This window comes from Jaculus jaculus, chromosome 3 (genome assembly GCF_020740685.1).
Source record: "Jaculus jaculus isolate mJacJac1 chromosome 3, mJacJac1.mat.Y.cur, whole genome shotgun sequence".
NCBI classification, from domain to species: domain Eukaryota; kingdom Metazoa; phylum Chordata; class Mammalia; order Rodentia; family Dipodidae; genus Jaculus; species Jaculus jaculus.
In genome coordinates this window covers 68450910-68476245 of record NC_059104.1, presented here as the reverse complement: position 1 = coordinate 68476245, position 25336 = coordinate 68450910, and positions in this window count along the sequence as shown.

The following is a 25336-nucleotide window of genomic DNA, read 5'->3' as shown; positions in this document are numbered from 1 at the left end:
TTGCTGATAGCCAATATGATGGGTTTTTTTTGACATTTCATTTTTTTTTTCTTTATTAGTTATGTACATACTCATTGTGTAAGTAGTCATGTTGGTACCATTGTTAGCCTCCTCCCTGTCCTACCTCCTCAGAAGGGACCCTACTCCTTGTGGATTGTGGGTTGTGCATTATAGGGGTAGATGTAAGTTATGGGTAAGAGGCAATGTCTCTGTGCATAATGCCCCAACTTGTGGCTCTAACAATCTTTCTGCCCCCTCTTCCATGAATTTCCCTGAGCCATGTTGGCTTCCTTTTAGGTCTATTTCAGTGATGAGATCTTGGGAACCTCTGAGTCTCTGGATATCTGGTTTGGTAGGAGTTCAGTGTTCTTGTTTCTATGTCCTTCACCCTTGTGCTGGTACCAGATTCACCAAGAAAGCAGCCCTCTTGCTCATTTTCCCAATTACTCTGCTTCAGCTGGGGCCCTAGTGAGGTATGATGGGCTGAATCTCTCCTCAGGTTCTGTGTCCATCTGATGTTTTAATAGTAAGAAATCAATAGTGACTCTCTTTGCTAATATTGTGGTACAGAGCTCTTTTATTTTATTTTTTTCATTAATTTCTACCAAAACTCATGCAGTAAGATTGGTGGTTTTGCTAAAAATGCAGGCCGACTTGAAGATTTCCTTTTGAATACCCACTACACAGCCTGGTGTGGGCAAAAGAAAAGCTGCCACAACTTTCATGTGTACAGGACCTAGGAAGATTAAATAGTCACCACAGGCTGAGGGCAAGCTCTGGGTTATCTGGCAAGGGAACATGAGAGATTGTAGCACAGGAAGGATATAGCCAATGGAACAGATCCCAGAGAAATTGACAGGCAAAGCTTGAAAGGCAATCTTATTGCAGAAAAAGACCCATTCTGGGGGTAATTACTTACTGGTGGGAGGGGAGATGTTTTGTTCAACCATTCAAAGGTGATTGAAGGGGGTTAAGAGATGGTTGAGAGGGGGTAAAGTGGATGCATAGGCAATGTTGTTGGATGACTAAGGAGATTAGGAGTGCTGATTCTGTGTGGTGTACAGGATGGTCTTGTTTTGTTATTTTGTCTCCAGTAACATTAACATATTATTATATTTAATGGACAAACCCATAAGATTGTTAGCTAATAGTTGATGGAATGGATTGCCTTCCTTTTGTGGGTTTTACTTGTTTATTTATTATTAACAACCTTCATGATTGTAAAAAATATCCCATGGTAATTCCCTCCCTCCTCCCTTTTTCGCCTTTGAAACTCCAATATCCATTATCCCCTCCCCCTCTCAATATTTTATTTTGATGTCATGATCATTTCCTCCTATTATGATTGTATTGAGTAGGTAGTGTCAGGCTCTGTGAGGTCATGGATATTCAGGACATTTTGTGTCTGGAGGAGCATGTTGTAAGGAGCCCTACCCTTCCTTTGGCCCTTACATTTTTTCCACCACCTCTTTGGCAATGGATCCTGAGCCTTGGAAAATGTTATAGAGTTATTTCCAGGCTGAGCCTTGCTCTGTCACTTACTCTCAGGACTATGGTGCCTTCTGAGTCATCCCAAGGTCACTGCCAGTTGAAAAGAGAAGATTCTCTAACCAACAGTGAGAGGAGCATTAATATATGGGTATAAACATTAAGAGAAGTTCATACTGGGAAGTTTGGTGAGTACAGTATATACATTTAGCCAGACATCAGCAGACATTACACTCTTAGGGCTCATGCCTACCCCTGTGGTAGGCTTTCAGTATCAGGAATGTATCCCGTCCCATGGAGTGGGCCTCCAGTCACATTAGATGGTGGCTGGTTTCCCCCATAATAGACATGCCACTATAGCACCCGTTGGCTCATTTGGCATGGCTGGCCACATATAAGGCTTGCAGTGTCCACTGCTGAGTATCTCCACTGGTGATTTCTCTCTCTCCTATGCATGCAACATAGCTTTTTCCAGCTTTCTGTCAGCTGAGCTACATGTAGGAGGTTTTCAGTTCAGCTCCAACAGAATTTCTCAGTGACCTCACAGCCCAAGTATGTGGAGTCTTCAGCAATAGGGTCTTACCATCTATTCCTGGTAGGAAACCAAGGGCCTCAACAGTGATCTGTAATGTTTTGAAGGTATCAGGGACCTCTCTGGCCAACAATTCCCTGGAAGGTATCCCATCCCTGGCACTGAAATTTTTCTAATAACGATCTATGGTTACTGTATGTTCAAATATACAAAAAATTAGGTTTCCATATGACCTATTTATATCCTCTTAGATTTTTATTAGCCCTCACTCCAACTTTCCTTTACTCAATCTCTTCCCCTGACCTCACTTAGGCCTTGTCACCCCTACTAATCTGTTCTTGTACTTACATATATATAATACCATCCTATTAAGATCCCCCTCCCTCTCTTTCTGTTCCTTTTGTATCTCCTTTACTGGCCTCTACTACTGAGTTTATTCCTACTCACACAGAAGTCCAATCATTTGCAGCTAGGACTCACATGTGAGAGAGACCATATGATGTTTGGTTTTCTGGACCTGGGTTACCTCACTTAGTATAATCCTTCCCAGATCTACCCATTTTATTGCAAATTTCATAACTTCCTTTTTCTCCTTTTTGTATGCAAAAGTTTGTTCATAGTATCAACAGCCAATCATACCCAGAAATTGTGAGTATTTGAAGACTCCAGGGAGCCCCTAGGAATGCTTACATTCAACACAGCCCTCAGGTAGACAGTGTCTGTAGGGACTCCTTACTTAAGGTTCCTACAAGAGTGTTGTCCTGAAGCTTGAGTGTGTGCTGAAGTCTTATAAATTCTAAAGTTTATGTTGTCTTTTTTGGACTGGTCTATAAGTTTTTCCATGATCCCTGTGTAAATCCCTCACTGAATATCTCTTCATCATCTTTATGCCATCTAATAGGACCAATTATAGTATTAGGGCATGTAAATGTACAACTTAGTATTAGGGGAGATCCTATGATTACAGGTCCTATTTGGGCCACAGAGAGGATACCTGTATCTGAATAATCATGCATGATAATAAGCATCATAAGGATGATAGGACAATGAGGCATTGAACATATTATGTTGCATCTTTAGGAGGAGTTAAGGAAAGTATTAGGAGAGAGAAGGGGCCTTACTAAAGAGTTGCTGTGAGAAAAGGAGTTATCAGGGTGTCCCCTAGGCTCCTAGGGGAAGAGGAGGCAGTATAAGGCAATGGTAAAGAACTGTATCTGTTCCAGCATGAAGGAAATGAAGATTACATGTAACCAGAATTCTTCTGTGGCATTCACAAGGTTGTCAGATGTGGAGATCAGCTGGGGCATCAATCATAGGTCCTTCTGTATATGACTCAGGAACAGATTAAATAGTTGGGGGGTGAGTACAATCTGGCAGGTCTGTTTCAAGGTGGTCCTGTTCATGTATAGGAGGAAGTTTAGTAGTCTTTAAAGGGGGGGGGGCATGGGCATTATATGGAAATGGGGAGGAGGAGAGGAAGTTGAAAATGGGGCTCTTTTCAGATAGGAGAGATGAATCCAGGATGTGAAGCCCTGGAGTTTGGCTGCAGTGAGTGTCAGCTGGAAAACCTTGGGGGACCCCTGCCACTTTGAGGATAAAGATTTTGGGGGGGGGATTAAAGATATAATCCAGGTTCCCTATCCCTAAGTTAGGAAGAGAAGCATTCTGATGAAGGCATTGTGTTTCCACAGCTCTGATCTGAGCAATGGGAGACCAGTAGACAACATTGGAGGGAGTAGAGGAGAATCAGGAGACAAGACAGGGGTACTATAGAACTCCTACACATGAACTCAAAGGGACAAATCATGGAAAGTTTTTCTGGTAAAGCTCTCAGTTTAAGCAGTGCTAGAGGTAAAAGTTTGATCCAATCTCATTTTAGCTCCAGGGTTAGCTTTGTGAGAGTTTCTTTGATGGTAGGGTTTGTTCTCTCAACCTTGCTTGAAGACTGGGTATGGTAGGGAATGTGAAACTTCTAGGGAATCTGTAAGTAGTTGGCAATGTTTTGGGAGATAGAGTAAACAAATTCTGGGCCATTATCTGATTGGGTGGAGGATGGCAGGCCAAATCGGGGAACTATTTCTGTAGTTAAGATATAAGCCACTGTGTTAACTCTTGTTTGTGGTGAGCAAGGCCTCTACCCATCAAGAAAAAAGTTCAACTATTGCCAACAGATATTTGTGTCATTTGACAGGAGGGCTAGGGGTAAAGTCTATTTGCCAAGCCATAGCTGGTAAGTGGAAGCACATTTGGTATGTATGAAATTGTTGGGGCCAGATATTGGAGTCAGGATGTGTTTTTTGATAGATATCGCAGGAATTTGTGAGAGCTTTGAGGAATTGTCTACTTGAAGGTTGAAGGAGGGTGTGGATTTGTTGGAAGGAAAATACAGTTGATTAGAAGGATGAATGTAGGTAAGACAGAATCTCTCAAGTGAGAGAAGTGGGGATAGGGGAGGCTGGGTATGTCAAGAAAGGGGAGGGGAAAGGGTATTTTATGGGCCAGATTGACAGTGTGATTGCTTCAAAGAGAAATGTACTGTCTGTCTCAGATGACCACAGCTGTAAAATGATTTCTGCCTTACAGGGGAAAAGAGAAACATCTAGAATGTCCTGAACTAGGGATCACTGATAATTGGGGTCCCTTTTTGGGTGATGAAGCCCCTTTCTCTCCAAATCTGGTTACTTGTGTGGATAACATCATAAGCATATATTTTTATTTCAAATAAATGTATCCTGAACTGATTCATAAACCTAAAAATCAAAACCATAACCAAAACAAAAACACATGGGATATTTTGATATATGTACACATTATGCAATGGTCATATCAAGTTAAGCATATCTATATACTATGACACTTCACTTTTCTCTATGATGAAAACATTTATTCTGGCAGTTCTTTAAAATATATATGGTTTGTTATCAAGTTACCTTACTATGTGGTAGCATACCAGGAATGCTTTATCCTATTTACCATTTTTTAAAATTTATTTATTTTTATTAATTAGCTTTTCACTCAGTGAATGCAGTCAAGTTGGTACCATCATTAGGCTCATCCATGTCCTCCACCCTCCCCTGACCCCTCCTTGTTGAGGTATATGTGTCATGCATTGTGGAGTTAGCCCACAGTTATGGGTAGGATAAATGTCTCTGCCTATCATGACCCAACATGTGGCTCTGACATTCTTTCTGCCCCCTCTTCCATAAAAGTTCCCTGAGCCATGTTGGGTTCATTTTGGGTCTGCTTCAGTTTTGAGGTGTTGGGAGCCTCTGTGCCTCTGGATATCTGATTTGGTAGGAGTTGATTGTTCTCTGTGTTGATCTCCTTCACCCTTGTGCTGGTACCAGGTTCACCAAGAAAACAGCACCCTTGCTTGTTTTGCCAATTATTCTTAGTTTCAGCTGTGGCCTTTTGAGGTATCATGGGGTGGTTCTCTCCTGAGGATCTGTGTCTGAAAAAGAGAAGCAGACTCTCCAACAGAGAGTAAAGTTAGCACCAGACAAATGGGATAACACTTATTTTTTTGTAGAGAATTTAATAGGTGTAGGCCCTCTTATAGCACACGATTGGGATAGCTTGATAATGGAGAGCAGGCTCATGTTTGGATAGGCTTCTGACTTGTTTCCCAGCTCTATCTATGGGTCATGTTCCACTGAGTAGATGAATTAGCCAAATCAAGAGCAGTTGGTTTCCCACCATGGCTGTACATGACTATTGCACTTGTGTGACCATCATGACAGGTTATTTGCTGTGAAGTAGGTTAGACCATGAGTTGTTTGAACAGATATTGGTCATTTTCTCCAAGTTGCCCATGTAGCACCTTCTGGCACTAGACATGCTCTCTGTCTGGGGACTGACTCTCTTCCAGCTTCTAGCCATGTCATTCCATTTTATGTGTCAACTGCATATGGCGTCTTCAGTATTAGGGTCTTACCAGTAACATTTGTGGGTCATAAAGTACTCTGACTAAAATCTGTCTTTGTTTTAGGTAAACTTGTAGGTCTCTATGATCAAAACCTCATTGTGGATGATAGCCACATTCTGGTACTGGTAGTTACAGGTCAGTGCCCATGAAGAGAAGGAAAAAAAAAGATAACTAATATAGAATAGTTATAGAGAAGAGAGAGAAAGAGAGAAACTTTAGAAGATTAAAGTCAGTCTTCATCATACCCTCTCCAATACCTGTGGCTCAGGTGTTCCCTCTAAGGGCCTGGTGAAGGTTCAACCATTTTTTCAGCCTTTTAGGATGTACAATTTTATGGTACCATTGCCATTTGGGTCTATATTTGTGTGTCCCACCCCCTCCCTTGCCCCTCCCTCCCCACCCACAATATTGTCTAGTCCTTGAGATGCTTACTGGGTATGTTGGCATCTTGGGTAGATTCAGGTTAGGTGCTGTAGATGAGTGAGACTATGAGGAGATTATCTTTCTGTGATTGGGTAAGTTCACTGAGAATGATCTGTTGCAGGTTCAACCATTTTTCCTCAAATTTCATTGTGTCATTTTTTTCTTACTGCTATGTAGAATTCCATTGTATAGGTATACCAAAACTTAGTTATCCATTCTTCTATTGATGGACATTTGGGTTGATTCCAGCTCTTAGCTATTACAAATTGAGCCTCTATGAACATGGTTGAGCAAATCTCTCTGGACTGAGGTTTAAAGGTTTTAGGGTACATGCTCAGAAAGGGTATAACTGGGTCTGTTGGTATCTCTGTAGTCAGCTTTTTCAGGAGTATTCATATTGCTTTCCAAAGTGGTTGTACCATCTAACATTCCCACCAACAATGGATGAGGGTTCCTATTTCACCACATCCTTGCCAGCATTTATTTTCATTTGATTATTTGATGTTTGCTATCCTTATTGGGGTAAGGTGGAATCTCATAGTTGTTTTAATTTGCATTTCTCTCATGATTAGGGATGATGAACATTTTCTAAAGTGTGTGTCTTCCATTCTCTGTGAACTACCTGCCCAGCTCTTTGCTCCATTTTGTGTGTGAGTGGCTTGACTTTTTAATGTTCAGGTCTGTAAATTCTTTGTAGATTCTAGAGTTATGCCTCTGTCAGTTGGATAACCTGCAAATATTTTCTCCCATTCTGTGGGTAATCTATTGGCTTTGTTTATTGTATGTTTGTAAAGAAACTCTTCAGCTTCATGTGATCCCATTGATTGAGTGACTATTTAAAATCATGTGCTACTGGGGTTTTGTTCAGAAAGGCTTTTTCCATTCCTATGTCATGAAAAGTTCCTTTTATATTTTCTTCTAGTAGTAGATGAGTTTGTAGTCTTATATTGAAGTCTTTGATCCATTTGGACTTGAGTGTTGTGCACAGCAAGGTGTGTTTATAAAGTTTCAATTTCCTGCATATGGTTATCAAGATCCTTTAGCACAATTTGTTGAAGATTCTGTCTTTTTTCCAGTCTATATTGTTAGGGCCTTTGCCAAATATCAAGTAGCTATAGTTGCTTGACCCAAAGTCCGGGTCCTCAGTTCTAATACTTTGGTCTATACTCCTATTTTTATGCCAGTAGCATGCTGTTTTTATTACTATGTCTTTTTAATATAGCTTTAGATCAGGTATGGTGATGCCTCCAGAGGTATTTCTTTTGCTAAGGATATGCTTGGATATGTGAGGCCTTTCTACCTTTCCATATGAAATTTGAAATCAGTTTTTCTATTTCTGTGAAGAACAATGTTGGTATTTTAACTGGAAATGCCTTAAATCTGTATATTGCCTTTGGTAGGATTGCCATCTTCACAATGTTAATTTTGCCTATCCAGGAGCATGGGAGGTCTTTCCATTGTCTCAAGTCTTCCTAAATTTCTTTTTTGAGCGTTTTTATGTTTTCATTGTATAGATCTTTCACTACCTTGGGTAATGTTATTTCAAGGTATTTTACTTTTTATGGTTGCTATTGAAAATGGGACCATATCCCTTATTTCTTTCTCTGTATCTTTGTTATTTCCTTAGAGAAAGGGTACTAATTTTTGTGCATTGATTTTGTATCCTGCTACTTTGCTATAGGAGTTAATCACCTTCAAGAGTTTTGGGATGGAATCTCTTGAGTTGAGTCTCTTCTGTATATAATCATGTTGTCAGGGAATAGAGCTAACTTAAGTTTTTCCTTTCCAAATTGTATCCCTTTTCATTTCTTTCTCCTGTCTTATTGCTTGAGCTAGGACTTCCAGTCCTATGTTGAAGAGCAGAGGTGAGAGTGGACAACCCTGTCTTGTTCCTGATCTCAATGGGAATTCGTGCAGTCTTTCTCCATTAAGTATTATTTGGGGCTCAGGAGCTTTGTATACTGCCTTTATTATTATTTAAAATTTTTTTAGTTAATTAAATAGTTTTGTGTTCAGTAGATACAGTCAGTTTGGTACCATTATTAGGCTCATCTGTGACCTACCCCCTCCCCTTGGCCCCCCCTCCTTGTTGAGGTATATGGGTCATGCATTATGGAATTAGTCCACAGTTATGGGTAAGATAAATGTCTTTATTATTTTAAGATATGAATCAACCATGCCAGTTCTCTCCAATGTTTTGATAATGAAGTGATGTTGCATTTTGTAAAAGGCTTTTTCTATGTCTACTGAAATGATCTTGTGATTTTTGTGTTTAGCCTTGTTCATGTGGTGTATTACATTGACAGATATCTGTGTAGTGAACCACCCCTGCGTTCCTGGGATGAATCCCACTTGATCAGGTGGATAATGATTTTGATGTGTTCTTAGATTTTGTTTGTGAAGATTTTGTTCAGTATGTTTGTATCTAAGTTCATCAGGGAAATAGGCAGGTAGTTTTCTTCTCTTGTGGCATCTCTGCCTGGCTTTGGAATTAGGGTGATACTAGCTGCATAGAAGGAGTTGGGGAACTTTCCCTGTTCTCCATTTGTGTGGCACAGTTTGAGAAAGATTGGTTGGAGTTCTTCCATGAAGGTTTGATAGAATTCAGCTGACAAGTGATCTGGTCCTGGACTCCTTGGGGAGGTTTATTTTTTTGCTAGGTTTTCAAACTCAATGAGTGTGATATGTGTGTTTAGGAGATTAATCTACTTTGAGTTTAGCTTTCATAGATGGTATGTGTCCAGAAATTTATCCATTTACTCCATATTATCCAGCTTTGTGGAATAGAGGTTTTTGAAATAAGTCTTGATGATTCTCCCAATTTCACTTATGTCCATTGTGATGTCTCCTTTTTCATTTTGAATTTTGTTAATTTGAAGTGTCTCTCTTTTTTTTGCTTGATCATATTGGTCAGGGGTTTGTCAATCTTATTTATTTTTTCAAAGAACCAGATCTTTGTTTTGTTAATTTCCTTGTTTTCTTAGTTTCCAACTCATTAATTTCTGCTCTAATCCTAATTATTTTTCCTTCTGGAGCTTTTGTGGTTGGATTTTTCTTGCTTTTCCAGTGCCTTTTGGTGGATGGTTAGGTTATTGATTTGAGGTCTGTTTGTCTTTTTTGTGAAGGCATTTAGTGCTATGAATTTTCCCCTGAGGACCACCTTCATTGTGTCCCATAAGTTTTGGTATGATGTGTTCTCATCGTCATCCATTTCTAGAAATTTTGCAGTTTCATTTTTTATTTTGTCCACTGTCCATTTATTGTTTAAGAGTGTACTCTTCAGTTTCCAAGCACCCATGGGATTCTTGGTTAGTCTTCTGTTGTTAATTTTTAGCAATGTAGCATTGTGATCTGATATCATGCAGGGAGTTATGTCAATCTCCCTAAATATATGGAGGCAGGCTAGGTGACCCAGTATGTGATCTATTTTAGAGAATGTTCCATGGGATGCTGAGAAGTATGTGTAGTCTGTGGATTTGGGATGGAATGTTCTGTAGATGTCTGTTAGTTCTAAGTGATCTATGCTTTTATTGTGCTCTCTTACTTCCCTGTTTAGTTTCTGTTTGGATGATCTAACTTTTACTGGTAATGGTGTATTGAAGTCCCCAACTCTGATGGTGTTGGTTGTTATTTCTGTTTTATTGTCAAGTAGGTTTTGTTTTATGAACTGTGGTGCCCCTATGTTGGGTGCATTAAGATTTATGATTGTGATATCCTCTTGATGGATCATTCCCTTGATAAGTAGGAAGTGGCCTTCTTTGTCTTTTTTGATTATTTTGGTTTGAAGTCTATTTTATTAGATATTAATAGAGTTATGCCTGCTTGTTTCTTATTCCTGTTTGCTTGGAATGTTTTCCATCCTTTCATCTTGAGGAGGTGTCTGTCTCTAGTGGTGGGATGGATTTCTAGAATACAACAAATTGAAGGGTCTAATTTTCTCATCCATCCTGTTAGCTTGTGTCTCTTGATGGGTGTATTAAAGTCATTAAATTTAGGGTAATGACTGGTTTGATTTGATCCCTGTCATATTGTGATGGTATATGTGGTTTGGTGTTTTCATGGACTTTGAATGTTTTGTGCCTTCTGAGTTTGGTTATTGTGATATGTTTTTTGAAGGCATTTGAGGTTTACTATTTGATTTTTCTGTATGGAGAATTTCCTGAAATACTCTCTGTAGGTTTGGTTTTTTGTTCATAAAATTGTGAAGCTGAGTTTTGCCATGGAAAGTTTTTCATTCACCATCTATTATGCAGGATTCCTTTGCTGGGTAAAGTAGCTTGGGTTGGAAGCCATAGGTTCTTATATTTTGCAGTGTTTCATTCCAGGCCCTTCTGGCTTTCAGGGTTTCCATTAAGAAGTCTGAAGTTCCTCTGATGGGGTTACATTTAGAAGTGATATGCTGTTTTCCCCTAGCTGCTTTTAGGATTTTCTCCTTGGTGTCAATATTTAGTCTTAATGACAATATCTGGGAGAGTTTCTCCTTTGGTCTAATCTGTTTGGAGTTCTGTTAACTTCTTATATCTTGATGGGCCTTTCTTTTGAGAGAGTTGGAAAGTTTTCTTTGATTATTTTGTTAAATAATTTCTCCATGCCTTTGCTCTGAATTTCTTCTCCATCTGGTATTCCAATTATCCAGATATTAGGATGTTTAAGGATATCTCACAATTCCCTCATGTTCTGTTCACAGAAAATTTTGAACTTATTGAAACTTTTGAATTCTCAAACTGTTTCTTCTGTCTTGTCTTAGAGATTGGAGTTTCTATCCTTCACGTGGCTGACTCTATTCTTGAGAGCTTCTAGACAGTTTTGGACTTGTTCAATTAGGTTTGCATTTTTGACTACTTTTCTATATAGTTTCCATCCCTCTGTCCAGCTCCCTTTTCACATCATTTTCTGATTTTCTTGATGCTTCTTGGACTTCATCCTGCACTACTTTATGTCTTCATTTAGCATTGCCAGCTGATTTTTACAGTCCTCTTTGTTTTTCACTCTCCTTCATATGTCTTTGAACTCCTCCCATTTTCTTATCTATTAGGTCTAGTCTAGTGATGGCAGCATCCACATCATTATCTGTCCTTTGTTGCTTTTCTGCAAGTTCTACCAGAAGCTTGGTCAGGGTTGAATTGCTCATAGCTTCCTTTTGGTGTTCTTATCCTAATATATCCTCTATGTTCTAATTAGAGATATTCATTGTAGTACTGGGTGGTTTTACTAGATTTTCTTGCATTTGATTTCTCATGTTATTTCTTTTGCTCCTTGGTCTTCCCATCACAGTGTATGGGCAGGGAGAGTAGGACTGTGGTCTTGATGGGTTGGGGAAGTGATTCCTCTTGGGTGAGCTGGCCTGAGATGGCCAGTAGGCAAGCAGATGGCAGAGTGGTCCTGAGCTAACACAGGGGTGGGTGGATCAGCCTCAGGTCAAGCACTGCAGGAAGCTGAAGCGGGGTGAGGTCAGATGCCAAAACAGACTGAGCTCTCACTTGGCAGAATGCCAAAGTAGTCTGAGCTCCTGCATGGCAGGGGTGCCAGTGTTGCCTGAGCTCTCATGTATTGATGTGACAAAGCAGCCTGAGCTTGCACTCAGAGGGATGCTGAAGCACCAAGCACTGAAGTAGCCTAGCCTTACATATGGTGGGACACTTGACAGGGAAGCAGTCTGAGCTTGCATGCAACAGGACACTGGTAGGTGGCTGGTGTGGCAGGCAGGCAGGGTATTGCAACTGAGCTGGCACAGGAGGACAGGCAGAGTCAGCCTGAGATAGCATGGGCAGGTGGAATAGGCCTGAGCTCGTATATGCATAGGTGGCAGCCAGAGCACTAAGTGGGCCAATGGGCAGTGCAGACTAAGCTTGCACATGTGGAGATGGGGGGCACACATGTGGTAAGTAGATGGACCAATGGAGCCTGAGCATTAGCTGGACAGTGGGCAGAGCCTCCTTAAGGTCACATGTGGACTGGAGTAGCAGGGAAAACTCCCCTGTGCAGTGAGGCAAGTGGAACTATGTTGGCCTGGGTCTCCTTTCCTACAGGAAGTGCAGGAATATCCTGAAGCTGGGACTGTGGGTACGGTGGCTGCTGGAGGGGGGGGATTGGGTGACTGGTGGTCTACCTGTGAGCAAGGGAATCAGTGATTCCCTTTTCTTTCCCCTCTATGCCTTCCCACTGGTGATATATTAGAGATGGCTCTCCCCTAAAAGATTCAGTGAACCCTTAATACCTTGCCTTTCTTTCCCAGGGATGTGTGGCACAGTTAGGCAGTCACCATCTTGGCCAGAACTCCATATTTTGAGTATGTTCACAGAGAGATCCCTGGCCACGGTAGGGCTCAAGTAAGGGATATTAGCTCAGCTTATTGGGAGGTGGTGCCAAAGGCCAGGGGCTCAGCCTCTATCTGTGTGTAGGCTTTAAGGGGGTTATGGTGACCCTGGAAGATGACATAGCCCAATGAATATGTGGAAAGTTTTAGGGAGCTACCATCTATATATGAGGCAGGAGTCGTATGGCTCCAGAATGAGGTAGTCATTGGTGTGTAAAGGAGAGAGGTCTAATATCTCAAAGCATTAATGAAGGAGTGCTTGGCGGGGTAGTGCTAGTGGATGTGGGGAGTAAGGGAGTAAGATTGAGGTCTGGGCAAGGCTGAAAGGCAGGTTAGGATCAAGAAGATAGGCATGTAGGATCTGGATTCAAGAAAGTGGTAAAGCTAAGAAAGATGATGGTTGAGGATGTCTTTGAGGGAATGAGAGTAGACATTTAAGGGATTATGTTAAGAGATTTTTTTAGTTTCTGGTGTATTTAGAGCAGTGGCTGCCAGAACCTATATGTAGAGAAGCCAGCCCCTGGTGACCAGGTCCAGCTGTTTGGATGGGAACACCACAGGGTCATAGGTGTCTCCTGCCCTCTGGTAGAGGAGTGCTAGGCCATGGCCCTGGTTAGCATGTAGAAATACAAAAAGTAGCTTACACTGACCAGAATCATAGGGAAGAAGCTCTAGCTAGAGTTCTTCTTAGGGTTTTGATAGGGGCAGTTATTGCAGAAGCAGTAAGGAGGGGTTTTTCAAGGGAGCCTCTGGTGACATCATAGAAAGGCTGAGTGCTAAGAGAAAAGTTAGGTATCCACATATGGGAAAAGTTAAAAAGACCCAGCAAAGATAGGAGTTCTGTCTTGGAGGTAGGCATTCAGTCCAGTGGAATGTCTTAGGTTTTCTCTGAAAGATAAGTTACAGCAGGATGACAGATCTGGGGTTTATCCTTTGAGACCCAGTAATCCCAGGCTTAGGCATAGAGGAGGGTGTATGTTAAACAGATTTCCTAAGAGGGTGTGCATAGAAGGACATCATTGACATACTGCAGGGAATGACCTCTATGAAAGTTTAGCGAGGAGTGATCTCATTGGAAGGCTTGGCCAAAGAAGTGAGGACTGTTCCTTAAACCTTGTGGTAGGACTCTTTAGGTTAGTTGAATTTGGGTGTAGGGGAATGGTAGGAAAAAATAAAAGGCATCTTTAAGGTCTAAGATAGTAAAGTATGTTGCAATAGGCACGATGGAGGAGAGGATAGTTTAAGGGTTAGGGACAACTGGATATATGGGTATAGTTGCCTTATTTACTTTTCTGAAGTCCTGAACTAAATGAAAAGTCACATTAGGTTTTTAACAGAAGATGGTGATGTTGTAGGGAGAGTTAATAGGAATTAAAAGTTGAGCTTTTTGGAGGCAGGTAATTATGGACTTGAGTCCCCCAAGAGTGACAGGGGATATTGTTCCTGGGTCACATAATAGTGGGCACTTTAAAAAGTAATGTTAACAGCTTTGTGGCTTTGAGCTATTGAGGGATATTCAATGTCCCATATTGATGGATTAATAGCAATGGTGGGGAATAGAGAGGGATTGTGTTTTGGTAGCACTCCCATCTAGATTCAACTGGAGAAAAAAACATGGTATTTGTAGGAATGTGGATCAAAATGTTGAGTTTTGAAGAGATATACCTACCAAGGGGAGGCATAGGTCATTCAGGCATGACTAAACAGGAGTGTATAAAGTGTACAGGTCTAAACTGGCAAAATAATGGGTGTGTGACTTTGGGAGTGAAGGAGACACTTAAGATCCCCATGACCATGATGTTGGATCTTATTGTTGGTCCTCTCCAATAGGTGAAGATAGAAATTGATGACTCAGTGTCCAGGATGAAACAAACTTTGTGCCCAGCCACTGTCCCAATCACCCTGGGTTTGATGGACAAGTTGAGATTGCCAACTGGGAATGGCAAACCCAGGCCCCTTCATTGCACCAGCTGTAAGGAGGGGTTGGGGTCTGGTATTGAGGTCCTAGTAGGGGCACCAGAGTGTTCCTGAGGGAAATCCCATTTCAAGTGACCCCATTGCCAAAAGTTAGGACAGACTCTTGTGTGTGGCTTGGGATTGGGGCAGACCGTAGCCCAGTGTCTTGGCTGGTAACATCTGAAGCAGGCCATGGTTGGTTTTGCAGGCTGTAAGCTTTGTTGAAGGGTGAAAGGCTTGGAGGCTGGCAGTTTTTATTGAGGATAGAGGTGAGGAGTTAATACTTTGTATGTCTCTCTTTTTCCTTTTCATGTTTAGCCTCATCATCCCTGTTCTTTAAGACCTTAAAGGCAACCTCGCACATATTCTTTGTGGTGTGTGTGTGGGGGGGGGGGAGGTGGAGTTTCAGATCCCATTTTTGAAAAAGAGATAAAATTTTGGAAGGTAAGACACAGGCAAGATTTTGGCAGTAAGTCATTCCTTAGTACCAAAATAGAGCCAGAGGCTAGATTCAGGTAGTAGGTCACCACCAAGTAACAAAGTACAGCCAGAATAGAAGGCTAGACTTTTGCACCTGGGGCAAAGGAAAAGCTGGAGTGGAAAGTTAGACTCTGGCATCTGATACCAGAGAAAAGCCAGGTACCAGGGTACAGTGAGAAGGCATCCCCTGTCCCTGCCCACTGGAGCCTTAACAACTGGAGGCCACTGGGCCAAAAGAACAGTAGCCTAAGGCACCGCTACACTAAGTCTGAGGCCTTACCTTAATAAATTTTGACAGCATGTTGGAGGATTAAATGTCAAGAGGCCCCTGGTAGAGGTCACTATGGACAGGAAAGTGAGCACTGGGCCCAGAAAGGGCTAATAGACTGGAGGCTGAGTTTACTCAAAATCATCAATAAGACCCCATTTCCATGGGCTGGAGAGATGGCATAGCAGTTAAGTCATTTGCCTGAAGAGCCAAAGGACCCATGTTCAATTTCCTAAAACCCATGTAAGCCACATGCACAAAGGGGCTCATGAGTCTGGAGTTGTTTGCAGTGGCTGGAAGCCCTACTGCACCCATTCTCTATCTCTCAGTCTCTTTCTCTCTCTCTCTAATAAAATATTAAAATATGTTTATTTTTAAAAATAGAACTCAGTGGGTGGGCACAGCAGCCTGGAGTGAGTAGGCCCGACCCATTTCTGGTCCCCTCCCACAGTCCAGGTTTGAGTTCCCCATGAGGTCAGTGCATGGATGGGCACAGCAGTCTGGAGGGAATAGGCCAGACCCATATCCAGGCGCCTCCCACCTCCTCCTGGGTCTGAATTCCTTGTGAAGACAGTTGTGGGTATTGTGGTCTGAAGTGAGTAGGTTGAACTCACTTCTGATCCCCTCCCACAGCCTGGGTCTGAGTTCCTTGTATGGTCAGTGTGTGGGCAGGAGCTGCATTCTGGAGTGAGTAGGCCAGACCCATTTCTGGTCCCCTCCTAGAGTCTGGGCCTGAGTTTCCTATGCAGTCAGTTTGTGGGTGGATGCAGTGGTCTGGAGTGAGTAGGCTGGACCAATTTCTGGTCCCCTACCACTGCCAGGGTCTGTGTTCCTTGTACATGAGTATGCTGGTTGCCACAGCCCTCTGGAGTAAGCAGACCAGATCCCTGTATCTGGTCTCCTCTGACCTCCCCAGTCTAGGTTGCCTGAACTAGTCTATGTCCTGGAGGGCTCAGCATGAAGTAGGACATATCCCTGTTCCCTTAATCTTCCTGATACCCTGGTCCTGGTAGGTCCCACTGTGTCTTGCTCATGGAGGTTGAGATCCTGTGCGCCCTGTGGAATCTGTCCTTTTCTCTGGTATCTTGACTGGACACTAATTACCAACATCCCTGTTCACCTGAGTCAGAGGATGAATGGAACAAAGAACAGAAAATTGAAAATTGCTTTCTCCTTAATAAAATAAAGAGTCTTCCTAAAATGGGTAGAGAGCAAAAAAAAAAAAAAAAAAAAAGTCAGAAAACTGAGAGATCTCCATTAAGGATGACTAGTTATACTAGGGAAGCCTCCAATTAAGTCATGGAGAAATCAACAGAAATTCATTCCCAAAATGAAAACAGAACAATCAATAAGACCCTGATTTAAAAAACAAAACAAAACAAAAAAACCTGCTGAACTTGAAGCAAACTATCAAAGAACCAACAATTGTATCAATGAATTGAAGAGAATTGTTTCCTAGAGCACTCATGTTTGAGAGTAGGCTTAGCTTGATGGAAGGAAACTGTTAGAACCCTCCAGAGATATGAATAAATTGAAGGTAAGTCAAGAAATAAAAACCCACAACAACCAGTTGGTTAAGTTTAATGAATAATTGATCAAATGCAAGAATAAACTACAAGAAGTATCAAGAAAATTAGAATTCGAATTAAAGTCATACCTCAAAAATGAGATGGACATTATACAAAAAAATATAACACAAAACAAAAATCAAATAGAATTTATGAAAACCTCTCTAGAACCACTCACTAACAGAGTTGCTCATGTGGAAGACAGAACCTCTGACCTGGAAGATAGGACAGAAGAAATTGATCATGAGGCTAAAAACTTTGCTAAGTTCAAAAAATCAAGTGAACAGAATATGAGGGAACTGTGAGACACTCTAAAATGACAAAACATCCAGATCATGGGCATACCAGGAAAGAGAGGATATCCAGACCAGAGACAGAGAAAATATATTCAACAAGATTATTGAAGAAAACTTTCCAAATCTTGCAAAACAAAGGCCTATCCAGATAACAGAATGCCGAAGAACAGCAAACAGGCAGGACCAATGAAGAAACTCCCCAAGACACATAGTTAAAACCCTTAACAGTGAAAACAAAGAGAGCGGTTAAAAGAAGCGAGAGAGAAGCAATTCATAACTTGCAAAGGCAATTCCATTAGAATAACATCAGATTTTGCAATGGAAACCCTGAAAGCCAGAAGGGCATGGAATGGAACACTTCAAAGTCTGAAAATCTATGAGTTCCAAACTCTACCCACCAAAAATATTTCTCATAATAGAAGGTGAAAGAAAAACTTTCCATGAAAACAGTCAATTCTATAATTATATGAACACAAAGCCAAGCCTACAGAGAATACTTGAGGGAATACTCCACACAGAATAGTCAAACAATCGATCTTAGAAACCAACAAGAAAAAGATTACAATAATCAAAATAGACCATGCTCAAAACAGTATATAACACAAGTAAGCACCCAACCCAATAAAACACCTCATTATGGCAGGAAATAATACAAACCTCACTGTCGGGAGCCATTCTGGCTGGACTTGTATCCATAGCTCTGGGCTTCTGGCAGCAAGACATTAGCAAAACTATAGCAGCCTTCCTGCAAGTAAGATTGTGTATCTTCAGTGTCAGGAAGCTGTCTGGCAGCAAGGCATTAGCAAAACTATAGCAGCCTACCTGTAAGCAAGATTAGTATCTTCAGCCATTTGGCTGGTCCTTTGTACTGAGAAATGATTGAAATGCAAAAACTCTGTAACAGGAGGGTTTTTGATAGGAACTTGTAAAGCTCATAAAATCTTTGTCCATGGAAAAACTGTTTGTAAAAAAGATATAAAAAGGAATGCTGTGAAATAAACCATGTCTTCAGTCTTGGCTTCATCCCTGGACTGGGGTCCATGCTTTCACTCTTTCTTCTGTCTTTCCTTAATCCTCACTCCCCATCAGGCTTGAACCCTTTTAGCCGGCAGGCTCCGGCACCTCACAGTAAAAACTTTAAATTTTAATGGTCTTAACTCACCCATCAAAAGACACAGGCCATCAGGATGGATCAAAAAACTGGACCCTTCTCTCTGCTGTCTTGAAGAAACCCACTTCACCACTAAATATAGACAGCTCCTCAGGGGGAAAGGTTGGAAATGATATTCAAAGCAAATGGAAATAAAAAACAAGGGGGTGTTGCTATATATCTGATAAAATAGACTTCAATCCAAAAGCAATCAAAAAGGACAAAGAAAGTCACTTCTTTTTTTTAAATTTAAAAAAATTGTTTATTTTTATTTATTTATTTGACAGCGACAGACAGAGGAAGAGGCAGAGAGAGAGAGAGAGAGAATGGGTGTGCCGAGGCATCTAGTCTCTGTAGATGAATTCCAGATGCATGTGCCCCCTTGTGCATCTGGCTAACATGGGTCCTGGGGAATCAAGCCTTGAACTAGGGTCCTTAGGCTTCACAGGCAAGCGCATAACTGCTAAGCCATCTCTCCAGCCTGAAAGTCACTTCTTACTCATCAAGGGAATGGTCCAACATGAGCACATCACAATCATAAATATGTATGCCCCAAACACAGGAACACCACAGCTTATAAAACAAAATGTACTTGACAATAAAACAGAAAAAATCCCAACCCCATTAGAGTTGAAGACTTCAGTACTCCTCTATCCTCAATAGACAGACCATCAAAGCATAAAATCAACAGGGAAATAATAGAGTCCAACAACATCATAGATCAACTAGACCTAAAGGATATCTACAGAATTTTCCACCCCAACTCTACAGAATACACATTCTTCTCAGCGGCCCATGGAACCTTCTCCAAAAGTGACCACATATTAGGCTATAAAACATGCCTTCATAGTCAACACAATTGAAATAACTTCCTGCAGCATGTCAGATCACAAGGCTTTAAAGCTAGAAATTAACAGCAAGACACAAATCAAGAATTTCACCAACTCCTGGAGACTAAACAACACACTTTTAAGCAATAAATTGGTCATGGAAGAAATCAAAAAAGAAATTGTAAAATTCCTAGATTTGAATGAGAATGAAAACACAACCTACCAAAACTTAGGGGACTCAATGAAGGCTATCATAAGTGAAAAATTTATAGCCCTAAATGCCTTCATTACAAATACAGAGAGATCATAAATCAATAGCCTTACTGTCCACCTAAAGGCACTTGAAAAACAAGAAGTATCCAACCCAAAGAGATCCAGACAGAAAGAAATAATCAAGATTAGAGCAGAAATTCATGAATTGGAAATTAGGGAAGCAATTTAAAAAAATCAATGAACAAAGAGCTGGTTGCTTGAAAAAATAAACAAGATTGACAAACCCCTGGCCAAAGTGATCAAGCACAAAAAAGAAGTCTCAAATTAACAAAATCAGATATGAAAAAGGAGAGATTACTACAGTCGCCAATGAAATTGGAAGAATCATCAGGTCATACTTCCAAAACCTCTACTCCATAAAATTAAATAATCTGGAAGAAATGGACACATACAAACTACCAAAACTAAACTCAGAACATATTAATCTCCTAAACAAACCTATCACATCCATGGAGATTGAAACAATAATCAAAAACCTCCCCTAAAAGCAAAGTCCAAGACTGGATGGCTTCTCAGCTGAATTCTATCAAACTTTCATAGAAGAACTGAATCCAAATTTTCTTAAACTATTCTGCATAATTGGAGAGCAGGGAATCCTCCCTGACTCCTTTTATGAAGCTAGCATCACCCTAATACTAAAGCCAGACATAGATGTAACAATAAACAAAAATTATAGACATATATCCCTAATGAACTTAGACACAAAGATCCTGAACAAAATCCTTGCAAACTGAATTCAACAACACATCAAAAGCATTATCCACCTTAATCAAGTAGGCTTTATCCCAGGGATGGTTAAACATATAGAAATCAGTCAATGTAGTATACCACATAAGTAAACTGAACCATAAGGATAGCATGATCATCTCAATTGATGCAGGGGAGGCCTTTGACAAAAATATAACACCACTTCATGGTCAAAACACTGGAAAGAAAAGGCATGGAGGGATTATATTTCAACACAATAAATGCTATAAAGCTCCTAAAGCCCAAATAATTCTTAATGTGGAAAAACTCAAGGAGTTCCCACTGAGTTTGGGAACAAGACAGGGGTGGCCACTCTTGCCATGCTCTTCAACATAGAACTAGAAGTACTAGCCCAAACACTAAAACAGGTGAAAGAAATCAAAAGAGATTCAAACTGGAAAAGAATAAGTCAATTTAGCCCTATTTGCAGATGACATAATCCTATATATAAGTGACCCAAAAGTCTCCATCACAAAACTTCTAAAGGTGATAAATTCCTTCAGCAAAGTGACAGGACATGAAATCAATGCACAATAATCAGTAGCTTTTCTATATGCAAAGGACAAATATACAGAGAAAGGAATCAGTGAGACCATCCCATTTTCAATAACAATAAAATAAATTAAATATCTTGGAATAATACTAACAAAGTATTTGAAGGAACTATATAATGAAAATATAACAACACTCACAAAAGAAATAGAGGAGGACTTAAGAAGATGGAAGGACATCCCGTGTTCCTGAATAGGTAGAATTAATATTGTAAAAATGACAATTCTACCAAAAGCAATATGCAGGTTTAATGCAATATCAAAAACAAAAAACAAACAACAAAAAAAAAAACACCAGCATCATTCTTCACTGAGACTTAAAAAAAATGACCTCAAAATTTATATGGAGTGGCAGAAAGCTTTGGTTATCCAAACATCCTCAGCAAAAGAAATGCCTCTGGTGGTATCACCATACCTGATTTAAAGCTATATTCCAAAGCCATAGTGATAAAACAGCATGGTACTGGAATAAAAACAGAAACATAGACCAATGGAACAGAATTGAAGACCCAGACTTTAAGGCAAGCAACTACAGCTGCTTGATCTTTGACAAAGGTGCCAATAATGTAGACTGGAGAATAGACAGCATCTTCAACAAATGGTGCTGGACAAATTGGATGACCATATGTAGAAAAATTGAATTAAATCCACTCATTTTGCCATACACAAAAATCAAGTCCAAATGGATTCAAGACCTCAATATAAGACCTGACACTCTTTAACTACTAGCATAAAAAAAAATAGGAAGCATGCTCCATGATATAGGACTGGGAAAATCTTCCTGAACAAAACCCCAATAGCCAAGGAAATTAAAGAAGCACTCCTCCAATGAGATCTCATGAAGTTAAAAAGCTTTTGGCATAGACAAACATACCATAATCAGAGCCAATAGATTACCCACTGAATGGGAGAAAATCATGGCCAGCTATAACACTGACAGAAGCCTAATATCTAGAATCTACAAAAAACTCAAAAAACTAAATAATAAAAAATCAAACAACCCACTCTGTAAGTCAGGCAGATAACTTGGAACAGATCATCTTAAGTGAACTCACAAAATCACAGAAAGACAACCATCACATGACCTCACTCATCTGCAATTCCTAAACTGGATCAGCCCAAGTTGCTGACATAACTGAATAGCATCTGGAGGCTTGGACAATAGGGAGGGCAGGGTTTGGAGAAAGAGAAAGGGTGGGGAGGCACAAAATCTGAACCCAAATTGAACTGGTACCATAGAATCCTATATCCTGGAAATCACACTAAAAGATGGAACCCTCAAGCAAACCCTAGAGGGAGCACCTGAATCAAAGGGCCCTGGAGAGAGTGAGATGAAACCTAACCTCAAATTCTCCTGTCTCTCTTTCTCCTCTTGATTTTTCTTTTGTCTTTTCCCTTGGTGCTGGTCTATAATTCCCTGTACCAGTATGTGGTCGATATACACAATGAGCTTTTGATGAAAGAGACCTACTAGATCTCCCAAAACAAATAAGACAGACTTTGTCAGAGCACTTGATTACCCACCCAACTGGTGAAGACATCAATTGCTGTCATCATGGACCATGGAGAGACCTGATTGTAATCCAGAGAGCCTTTCCTTAGATAATTAGTCCATCTAGTGCTGGAAGGTGCTGCATGAGCTACCAAGGGAAAATGGCCAACATCTGTCCAAGCAACTCAAAGTCTAAGCAACTCAGAAGCAAACAACCTGACATGATGCTCATATAAATGCAATAGTGGCACACAGCCACGGTGGGTAAACACCTGCTCTTGTATTGGCTAACAGATCCACTCAGTGGAAAGAAAACCATATCTGGAACTTAGAAATAAATCAGAATCATGCCCAGATAATGATTCTGCTTTCCATTGTCAAGCTCCCACTAACCTTACACTATACAAGTATCTAAACCCTTATAATTCTGTCTAAATTAATAATTGTTATCCCATTTAACTGGCCACTGACTTCACACTGTGTTGGAGAATCTGCCTCTCTTTTTCAGATGGGAACTGGACTTGAGGAGATAAATGACCCAGTGTGCTTCACCCTGTCCCCAGCTGAAACCACAGAGGAATTAGAGAATTAAGCAAGAATGCTGCTCTCTTAGTTAATCCAATATCAGCACAAGGGTGATGGAGGAAGATACTGAACACACTGAACACCTACCAAAACAGACATATAGATTCTCCTAAGTTTATCTGAAGTAGGCTTAAAATGCTCCCACCATGGCTCAGAGACTTTTGTGGAAGAGGAGGTGGAAAGATTGTTAGAGCCATAAGTTTGGACATTTTGCACAGACACATTGCCTCTTTCCATAACTGATGCTGCCCCCACAATGCATGACCCACAATCCCATGGGGTTGACCTGCATCCCCAATGAGGAAGGCCTCTTCAGGAAAAGGGCAAGGAGGAGGGAAAGGATGGTACCAACATGTGATGTTTACATACAAAATATGTCCATATCTAATAAAAAAGAAAAAAATAAAAAAAGCAGAAAGAAAAGCATATGACAATAAATAAGAACCTAATTCTAGGGTCTGTACTGCTTATGGTGACAAAAGTTGTGAAAGCCAAAGCTTCTGGTAGTGTATTCCCACCATTAAGCCTGAATAGTAAGCACAGTGGACAGATGTTTGAGTTCTTGATGGAACCCAGTATGAAAGGGAAGGAGGAAAGGTTAAAAGAAATCATGGCTTTCTGGAACTCCCCAGATGGGTGGTCAGAGACTGGGCTGAACTAAATAAGGGATTTTGGAATGAAACCAGAGAGTGGCCATGACCAGAATTTCTGCAGTTTCCTCAGGCAAGAAGCCAGCCTCATGCAGCCTACAGACTGTGATAGAGAAAAGATAGCCCAGAGGAGAGGGCTGGGGCCCAAGGTCCCTGAAACCTGACTGGGTATTGACACTAGTTATTGGATCACAGGTGGGACTGAACCAACTAGAGCATCGTGGAAATAAAGAAAGAGAATATACTTCCTCAATATCAGACTATTCCTTTTTGGAGAGCAGGTGAATAGTGAAGGATGGCAAGCCTTCCATGGGTTTGAAACTGCTTCTCTCAGAGGATAGTTAAAGGGAAGGGGCCGGCAGGGCAGATAATGGGGGACAAGAGAGGCAAAAGGGATGTAACAGGGCCATTTCCTTTGTTGACTTTTTTCTCAGGTAGGACTCTTAGGGTTTGATTAGTTCTTTGATGACAGTGGGTTTGCATGGCTCTTATGCTACAGGTGACCTTATCAGACTGTGGTTTGGGAAGTTATTTATAACCCCAAAGAGTTAAGAATTTCCTCTGTGTAAAAGTCTGTTCCAGGACCAGAATATCTCAGTGGTTTCTGTGACTGTAATGATTGCTGGGATCTCAGACTTATTAACCCTTATAACTCCTAACATGACACCAGGAAAATTCAAGGCCTCTGTAACTTAGGATGGTCAGCTTTTAATTCTGAATGGCTCACAGAAGAAACACTGAAAGTAACTAAGAGTATAGACGAGACAAAAAGTGCAAGGTTCTCCTAACCTTAAAAGTTATAAAATGACAAGACCAGGGAGTTGCCTTGTAGCCCTGAGAGAAATCCAAAACTCTCCCTGGGGGTCAGGGGAAAGCTCAGCTAGAGTCACATCAGAAGTTTCAAGGCCAGAGATCATCCCCCCTCCCCCACAGAGCTGCCTCCTAACACACTCTCCAGTAATAAGGGGTATTGGCTGGCATAGTTTAAAAATTGCTAAACCCAAGGCTACAGAAAGGAGGGTAGAAGGTGATAATGCTGTCTGGGCTACTGGGGAATTTCACCACTCCAAAATCTAATACTGAGGAAGAAATTAAACTATGGAAAAGAAAACCAAGATAAAAGTCTCACTGCAAAATTTTACCAAGGCCTCTAAGCTAAGTGAATGCTAATGGAAGTAACTCAAGCCCTAAACCCAACCACATATCTACCATACAATCTTGCAAAGAAGGGTTATGCTGTCCTGCAGTGTTACCCAGGGGCAAAAGCTCAAACAGGAATAGCAAAATTCTGGGGCCAGTCTCAGGCAAATTCTAGAAACCTGGGCAAACTCTTCTGTCTTGCTCTTACATGCTGCAGTTGGGGTGGCTCTCCAGGGCAAAGATGAAAGTGGGGTACTACACATGGACAGACACCTGCAATGTGTCAGTTCTTTCCTCTGAAGAGCTTGGTATGTACAATGGTCAGGCAGCCCTTGGAACCTGACACACAAGTCTAATTGTTGGGTGGGGAAGCCAAAACACAGACCTCTCTGGGTTAATGCTAATCCAGAGGAGAATCCCTGATGGCTCTGCCTTCTTGGATTCCCTGCTTTGTAGAGCTAGGGGGATCTGCAGACACAGGAAATCTCAAGGTCCTGGCCCTAATATGATGATGGGTGAGTCCAAAGTTGCTGCAGACAGATTGGGACTTCCTATAAGAAATTTGTAATTGTTTCTAAGTTTACTTTATCTCTCTATGCTTCTATGGAACTGCTAATAGACAAAAGCCTCAAGATTTATGTTTGTGTTCAGAACTACTCAATATTG